At 41.5% G+C, this 8,559-nt stretch overlaps 1 protein-coding gene across 1 annotated transcript in view; it reads right to left on the reverse strand.

Annotated features, from left to right (window-relative positions):
* Positions 1-5,372: 5,372 nt before the first annotated feature.
* Positions 5,373-8,559, reverse strand: part of LOC120102361 (uncharacterized) — an 8,295-nt gene continuing 5,108 nt past the window's right edge. Inside the window, exon 3 of the mRNA XM_063287006.1 lies at positions 5,373-5,780. The gene's annotated coding sequence lies outside the window, so the exon portion shown is untranslated. The remainder of the gene's footprint in view (positions 5,781-8,559) is intronic.

Genomic DNA, 8,559 nt, shown 5'->3' on the forward strand with positions numbered 1-8,559 from the left:
TCTGTTGATTCTTTCTATGGTCCTTTTTGTTTCTACTTGGTTGATTTCAGCTCTGAGTTTGATTATTTCCTGCCTTCTACTCCTCCTGGGTGTATTTGTTTCTTTTTGTTCTAGAGCTTTTAGGTGTGCTGTCAAGCTGCTGACATATGCTCTTTCCTGTTTCTTTCTGCAGGCACTCAGCGCTATGAGTTTTCCTCTTAGCACAGCTTTCATTGTGTCCCATAAGTTTGGGTATGTTGTACCTTCATTTTCATTAAATTCTAAAAAGTTTTTAATTTCTTTCTTTATTTCTTCCTTGACCAGGTTATTATTGAGTAGAGCATTGTTCAATTTCCACGTATATGTGGGCATTCTTCCCTTATTGTTATTGAAGACCAGTTTTAGGCCGTGGTGGTCCGATAGCACGCATGGGATTATTTCTATCTTTCTGTACCTGTTGAGGCCCGTTTTTTGACCAATTATATGGTCAATTTTGGAGAAAGTACCATGAGGAGCTGAGAAGAAGGTATATCCTTTTGCTTTAGGATAGAATGTTCTATAAATATCCGTGAAGTCCATTTGGCTCATGACTTCTCTTAGTCTGTCGACATCACTGTTTAATTTCTGTTTCCATGATCTGTCCATTGATGAGAGTGGGGTGTTGAAATCTCCCTCTATTATTGTGTGAGGTGCAATGTGTGTTTTGAGCTTTAGTAAGGTTTCTTTTACGTATGTAGGTGCCCTTGTATTTGGGGCATAGATATTTAGGATTGAGAGTTCATCTTGGTGGATTTTTCCTTTGATGAATATGAAGTGTCCTTCCTTATCTTTTTTGATGACTTTTAGTTGGAAATTGATTTTATTTGATATTAGAATGGCTACTCCAGCTTGCTTCTTCTGACCATTTGCTTGGAAAGTTGTTTTCCAGCCTTTCACTCTGAGGTAGTGTCTGTCTTTGTGTCTGAGGTGTGTTTCCTGTAGGCAGCAGAATGCAGGGTCCTCGTTGCGTATCCAGTTTGTTAATCTATGTCTTTTTATTGGGGAGTTGAGGCCATTGATATTGAGAGATATTAAGGAATAGTGATTATTGCTTCCCGTTATATTCATATTTGGATGTGAGGTTATGTTTGTGTGCTTTCATTCTCTTTGTTTTGTTGCCAAGACGATTAGTTTCTTGCTTCTTCTAGGGTATAGCTTGCCTCCTTATGTTGGGCTTTACCATTTATTATCCTTTGTAGTGCTGGATTTGTAGAAAGATATTGTGTAAATTTGGTTTTGTCATGAAATATCTTGATTTCTCCATCAATGTTAATTGAGAGTTTTGCTGGATACAGTAACCTGGGCTGGCATTTGTGTTCTCTTAGGGTCTGTATGACATCAGTCCAGGATCTTCTGGCCTTCATAGTTTCTGGCGAGAAGTCTGGTGTGATTCTGATAGGTCTGCCTTTATATGTTACTTGACCTTTTTCCCTTACTGCTTTTAATATTCTTTCTTTATTTTGTGCATTTGGTGTTTTGACAATTATGTGACGGGAGGTGTTTCTTTTCTGGTCCAATCTATTTGGAGTTCTGTAGGCTTCTTGTATGTCTATGGGTATCTCTTTTTTTAGGTTAGGGAAGTTTTCTTCCATGATTTTGTTGAAGATATTTACTGGTCCTTTGAGCTGGGAGTCTTCACTCTCTTCTATACCTATTATCCTTAGGTTTGATCTTCTCATTGAGTCCTGGATTTCCTGTATGTTGTGGACCAGTAGCTTTTTCCGCTTTACATTATCTTTGACAGTTGAGTCAATGATTTCTATGGAATCTTCTGCTCCTGAGATTCTCTCTTCCATCTCTTGTATTCTGTTGGTGAAGCTTGTATCTACAGCTCCTTGTCTCTTCTTTTGGTTTTCTATATCCAGGGTTGTTTCCATGTGTTCTTTCTTGATTGCTTCTATTTCCATTTTTAATTCCTTCAACTGTTTGATTGTGTTTTCCTGGAATTCTTTCAGGGATTTTTGTGTCTCCTCTTTATGGGCTTCTACTTGTTTATTTATGTTTTCCTGGAATTCTTTCAGGGATTTTTTGCGATTCCTCTCTGTAGGCTTCTACTTGTTCTCTAAGGGAGTTCTTCACGTCTTTCTTGAAGTCCTCCAGCATCATGATCAAAAATGATTTTGAAACTAGATCTTGCTTTTCTGGTGTGTTTGGATATTCCATGTTTGTTTTGATGGGAGAATTGGGCTCCGATGGTGCCATGTAGTCTTGGTTTCTGTTGCTTGGGTTCCTGTGCTTGCCTCTCGCCATCAGATTATCTCTAGTGTTACTTTGTTCTGCTATTTCTGACAGTGGCTAGACTGTCCTATAAGCCTGTGTGTCAGGAGTGCTGTAGACCTGTTTTCCTCTCTTTCAGTCAGTTATGGGGACAGAGTGTTCTGCTTTCGGGCGTGTAGTTTTTCCTCTCTACAGGTCTTCAGCTGTTCCTGTGGGCCTGTGTCTTGAGTTCACCAGGCAGCTTTCTTGCAGCAGAAAATTTGGTCTTACCTGTGGTCCCGAGGCTCAAGTTCGCTCGTGGGGTGCTGCCCACGGGCTCTCTGCAGCGGCAGCAACCAGGAAGACCTGTGCCGCCGTTTCCGGGAGCTTCAGTGCACCAGGGTTCCAGATGGTCTTTGGCTTTTTCCTCTGGCGTCCGAGATGTGTGTGCAGAGAGCAGTCTCTTCTGGTTTCCCAGGCTTGTCTGCCTCTCTGAAGGTTTAGCTCTCCCTCCCACGGGATTTGGGTGCAGAGAACTGTTTATCCGGTCTGTTTCCTTCAGGTTCTGGTGGTGTCTCAGGCAGGGGTCCTGCCGCTCCTGGGCCCTGACTTCTGATCTTCTTGCTTCTACCTCCTGAGTATAGGCATTGCACCAACATTACCTATTTTACATGGGCGCTGGGCCTTTTGCATATTAGCTCTACCAACTGTGCTTCCTCTCCAGCTCTCTTGTCTTGTTTGTCTTCTTTTCTTTCCTTTTCCTTTTCTTTTCATTCTGTTCCTTCCCTTCCCTTCCCTTCCCTTCCCTTCCCCCTCCCTCTCCCTTCTCCCCCTCCCTCCCTCCCTCCCTCCCTCCCTCCCTCCTTCCCTCCCTCCCTCCCTCCCTCCTGACATAGGGTCTCACTAAGTAGCCCATCCTGGTCTCAAACTCATGATTGTTTTGCCTTAGCCTCCTGCCTACTGGGTTACAGGAACGCACCTAACTCTCACTGGTATGGGGGTGGGAAGTAGCTGTTGTCTGAGACAGACAGGGTCATGGTATATTGTTACATTCTCTTCAGGCTGGTGGAACATTTCAGTAGTAGAACACTTGTCTGCCTTGTGTAAGGTCTTGGGTTCAGGGGTGGCAATTGTTTCCCCAGTTATCCTACTACTCCTGAGCACCCTAGTCTCCCATCTGATTCCTTTCTCCCTATCATATCCGTGAATAGTTACCCGAATCTTTTAATAATCCAGTTGATATTTCCAGTTATATGATATTCTAGAAAAGACAAAACTATGGATATCATAAAGGGATTAGGGATCAGAAGGAAGAAGACAAACGTGGTGGGTTTTTAGGACTGTGGGACTATTCTAAATAGTGTTACAATGGTGGACACAGGGCATTAAAGAGCTGTCCAATTGCACAGAAATGTGTAACACTGAGAGTGATCCCTAATATTAACTAAGGCCTCCAGGTGGGACTGGTTTGTTCATATTGGTTTATTGGATTAAGAAAATGTGACTTTGAGTATTAGTAGTGAGGGAGGATAAGCTTGTATCTAATGTAATTAAAAAAGAACCAGAAGTAAATCATCACATGCATGGGGAGATCCTGTCTCAAAAACAACAACAACAACAAAAAACCAAAAAAACCCCCCCAAAAAAACAAAAACAAACAAACAAACAAAAAAACCCACTACCACCACCACCACCAAACCAAACCCAAATCAACCCAACCCAACTCAACCCAAGCCAACTCAACCCAAACCAACCCAAATCAACCCAACCCAAACCAAACCAACCCAACCCAAACCAAACCAACCCAACCCAACCCAAACCAAACCAAATAAAACAACAAGATGAAACAAACACCAAGAAACAAAATTAAGCAAGATACCAAACTAGATGGTGTGTGTTTGAGATTTAAGTATTGAGACTCCAAGCAATGTTCAAACAGGAGCAGGAATTGCTTCACTCTCTCATAAAACTCCAATGATTACCCATATAAACGTCACTAGGGCCAGAGAGGTGGCTCAGCAGGTTAAGGTGCTGGCAGTCAAACCCACTTACATCTGAGTTTTAACCTCAGGACACGCATGGTGGAAGGAAAGGACTGACTCTCAGGGTGTCCTCTGACCACACCTGTGTGCATGAATGGACCTCTGGGCACAGGCACATGTTCACAAGTAAATAGGAATGCAAAAAGTGCTTATTAAAGCATTGACTTTTGTCACTGGTTGTGGGAAGGACTAAACAATTAAATTTCCTTCCTTCCTTCCTTCCTTCCTTCCTTCCTTCCTTCCTTCCTTCTTTCCTGTCTTTCTTTCCTTTCACCTCTTTCCCAATGTCTTCATTCTGACTCAGAATCTTGGTTTGGTAATCTAGGCTGCCTCAAACTCACTTTTGTTGCTGAGCATGGCTTTGACCTCCCAGCCCTTCCCCCTCCATGTCCTGGAATGCTACAATCTGAGAGATTTATCACTATACCTGACACACAGCTCAGTGCAGTGCCTGGCTACAAAAAACCTGTAGGTTCTCTGAGCTTCCCGTCCTTCTCCTTTTACTTCTCCTTCAGCCCTGTCCCATTCATTCTTCTGATTCTTTCTATGTGGGAAATTATGTCTTTAGTTGATAGGCAAACACAGTTTTAAAAACATTTTTAAAACTTTAAATCCATTTTTATTTATTTTGCTTGTGTCTCCACACACTCCCATATGGGTGTGGACATCAGGGAACAATTAATGGGAGTTGGTTCTCTCTTTCCACCATATGGGTTTCCAAACTGAGGTCATCAGGCTTGATTGCAGGCGTCTCAACCTGCTGAGCCATCTTGCAACCTTTAAGAACATTTTTATTGGCATTGTGTAGTAAACTACCTTAGCAACGTCAAGCTTAATGGAGAAATGGTTTGCTTTGGCTTCACAGTTCCAAGGCACGGTCCTTCATGGCAGAGGGGTCATGGCAGCAGGGGCTTGTGGAGAAGGTGGTCACACAGTGTCTGAAGTTAGGAGACTCTTTCTTTTTCTCTGTCTCTCCTCCCCTCCTTCTCTTCTCTTCTCTTCTCTTCTCTTCTCTTCTCTTCTCTTCTCTTCTCTTCTCTTCTCTCCATCCCTCCCTCCCTCCCTCCCTCCCTCCCTCCCTCCCTCCCTACCTCCTTCCTTCCTTCCTTCCTTCCTTCCTTCCTTCCTTCCTTCCTTCTGGTCATACAGTTAGAATAGGTCTTACCACTTCAATTAACCTACTCTAGAAAAATCCCTCATAGAGAAAATCCATGCCTGGAGGTTTAACTTTTAAGTAGTTTGAGATCCTGTCAAGCTGACAATATTTAATATCACAAATGTATATTGACTGTTTGAAATGATGAGAACGTTTGCTAGGCTAAAGGCTAAGCCAGGTTTCCATCTCTTAAAGAGGCAACAGTAGAATCCCGGGGGTCGGGGAGTGATGTATCTCTCCTGATATCATCAGTGTGACGGGGCAATGTTGCTGATGGCCTCTCAGGATAGAGTCCATGGAAGAAATTAGGTCACTTTGGATATCAGTAGGATCTGCCGGCTTCCCAGTGCTGCACAGCAACCTCTGATCTGGGAGCAAGAAAAAGACCTAGAGTAAACCCCAAACACAGGAAAAAAAACTAGAACTACAGAGCAGAGCATGTCCTCCATCGGTCGTGGGAAAGATACAGGCTCATCTGAGGCTTGTGGGCCTCAGTGGCTGTAGGGGTTTGTGCTCACCACAGTAGTGGAGGTTTTAGGAGTGGCTGTAAGTTTCTACAAGCTGAAACTTGCTCCACTGAACCGGTACCAGTAGTCTGCTGAATACCTGAGAGTCTCATCTTCATCCCAACACTCTCAGGCAATTACGGTGACTCACCTTTATAGCACGGTGGAAGGAGATGGTGAATGCCAAAGTTCACAAGTCTAGAGGCAAGTGAGGAGCCTGTGGATTTTTGTTTTATTTTTCTACCTATCTATCTACCTATCTACCTACCTACCTATCTACCTATCTACCTATCTACCTATCTACCTATCTACCTATCTACCTATCTACTTATCTACCTATCTACCTATCTACCTATCTACCTATCTACCTATCTACCTACCTATCTATCTACCTATCTACCTATCTATCTACCTATCTACCTATCTACCTATCTACCTATCTACTTATCTACCTATCTACCTATCTACCTATCTACCTATCTACCTATCTACTTCTCTACTTCTCTACCTATCTACCTATCTACTTCTCTACTTATGTACCTATCTACCTACCTACCTATCTACCCATCTACTTATCTACCTATCTACTTATCTATCTACCTATCTATGTATCATCTATCTATCTACCTATCTATGTATCATCTATCTACCTATCTACTAATCTATCTATGTATCTATGTATCTATGTATCTATCTATGTATCTATCTATGTATCTATGTATCTATCTATCTATCTATCTATCTATCTATGTATCATCTATCTATGTATCTATGTATCTATGTATCTATGTATCTATCTATCATCTATCTATGTATCTATGTATCTATGTATCTATCTACCTATCTATGTATCATCTATCTATCTATCTATCTATCTATCTATCTATCTATCTATCTATCTATCTATATCTACCTACCTACCTACCTATGTATCATCTATCTATCTACCTATCTATGTATCATCTATCTATCTATCTATCTATCTATCTATCTATCTATCTATCTATCTATCTATCTCTATCTACCTACCTACCTACCTACCTATGTATCATCTATCTATCTATCATCTATCTACCTATCTATGTATCATCTATCTATCTATCTATCTATCTATCTATCTATCTATCTATCTATCATCTTTCTTTCCTTTGTTTGCTTTACACATGGTCTTACTATATAACCCTGCAGAACTTGCTATCTAGGCCAGACTGACCGTGAACCAACAGAGGTGTCTTCTTATCTCCAGAGTGCTTGGATTAAAAATGTGTGTTACCATGCCCTCTTTTTTAAAGGAAAGGTCTCACCAAGCCCAGGCTGGCCTCAAAAACATTTTATAACCAAGACTAGCTTTGCATTCCTAATCCCCCTACGTCCACCTCCTAATTGTTGGGATTGTAGGCACGTGCAATGCTCGGTGAGGGTCAGGTTTCAAATCCAGTGCCTCTTTACCCATCCTGGCTCCCTAGTCCATCAATCTTAATATATTTTTCCCTCTACTGTAATTAGTTTAGAAATGTCTTACTTTTTCTGCTTTTCTAAATTCTTTTTTATTTCTGTCTCTGTCTGTCTCTCTCTGTCTATCTCTCTCTGTCTCTCTGTCTGTCTCTCTGTGTATATACACACCATATGCACACCAAATGCACATGCCTGCCATGTGTATTTAGCTATATATAGGAGGCCAGAAGGGGAAAGAATGTCCTATCTTCTGGAATTGGAGTTATAAGTAGTGGTGAACTGTCCCTGTGGGTGCCTCAGAACTGAGCACTGGCCCTGTGGAAGGTCAGCAGGCACTGTTAACTGCTGGGCCATCTCTCCGTTCCCATGTTTTACTTTATTCAATGAAATGAGATTATTCACAAATACAGCAACATGTTGAATTTGCCTTGTAAAATGTTCTGAGTACTCTGCCCTTGGAGGCTTTCCCATGATTGGACATTCTTTCTCACTTTCCCTTAATAAATCTTCCTCTCAAAAATAAATAAATAGATAGATAGGCAAAGAAAGAAAGAAAGAAAGAAGGAAAGAAAGGAAGGAAGGAAGGAAGAAAGTGTCTCAACTACTTGGAAGGCTCCCAACCCTGAGCTGTCTGAAGGGACTGAGTGTGGCAAACCTGGACTTAGCAGGCCCTGCCCTTCCCCTATTCCCTTGACTTTGCTAAAAACTGTTAGATTACATTCCTAAAGCTAACCAAGGTCTATTCCCTTATTTGGCCACTTCCTCCTCCTGAGGCTGACTACTGAGATCTAGCTATCAAATTGTTAAAGTTCTGCAAGTAAAAGCCCTATTTAGGCTGAACTTCCACTCAGAGATCTGCCTGCCTCTGCCTCCCAAGTGCTGGGATTAAAGGTGTTCACCACCACACCTAGAGTTTTCTTCTTTCTCGAGTTTGCTCTTATGTTGCTGTTCTGTCTAATGTTTTCATGTTTCCTTTATTACCTGATTTCAAAGTCTAAATTCAATCGTAGCAGTTTGAGTCTTCTAAAGATAGCCACGAGAATATATCCCATCCCACTTGCTCTTCCTGTAATGTAATGCTCACACTTCTATTAATAGTAAATATTTATGTTCTTTCTTGTTTTTTTCTAAAATGTTAAAGATTTATTTATTTCCTTTTATGTAATTGGTGTTTACCTGCATATCT

This window comes from Rattus norvegicus, chromosome 4, assembly GCF_036323735.1.
Source record: "Rattus norvegicus strain BN/NHsdMcwi chromosome 4, GRCr8, whole genome shotgun sequence".
Taxonomy (NCBI): domain Eukaryota; kingdom Metazoa; phylum Chordata; class Mammalia; order Rodentia; family Muridae; genus Rattus; species Rattus norvegicus.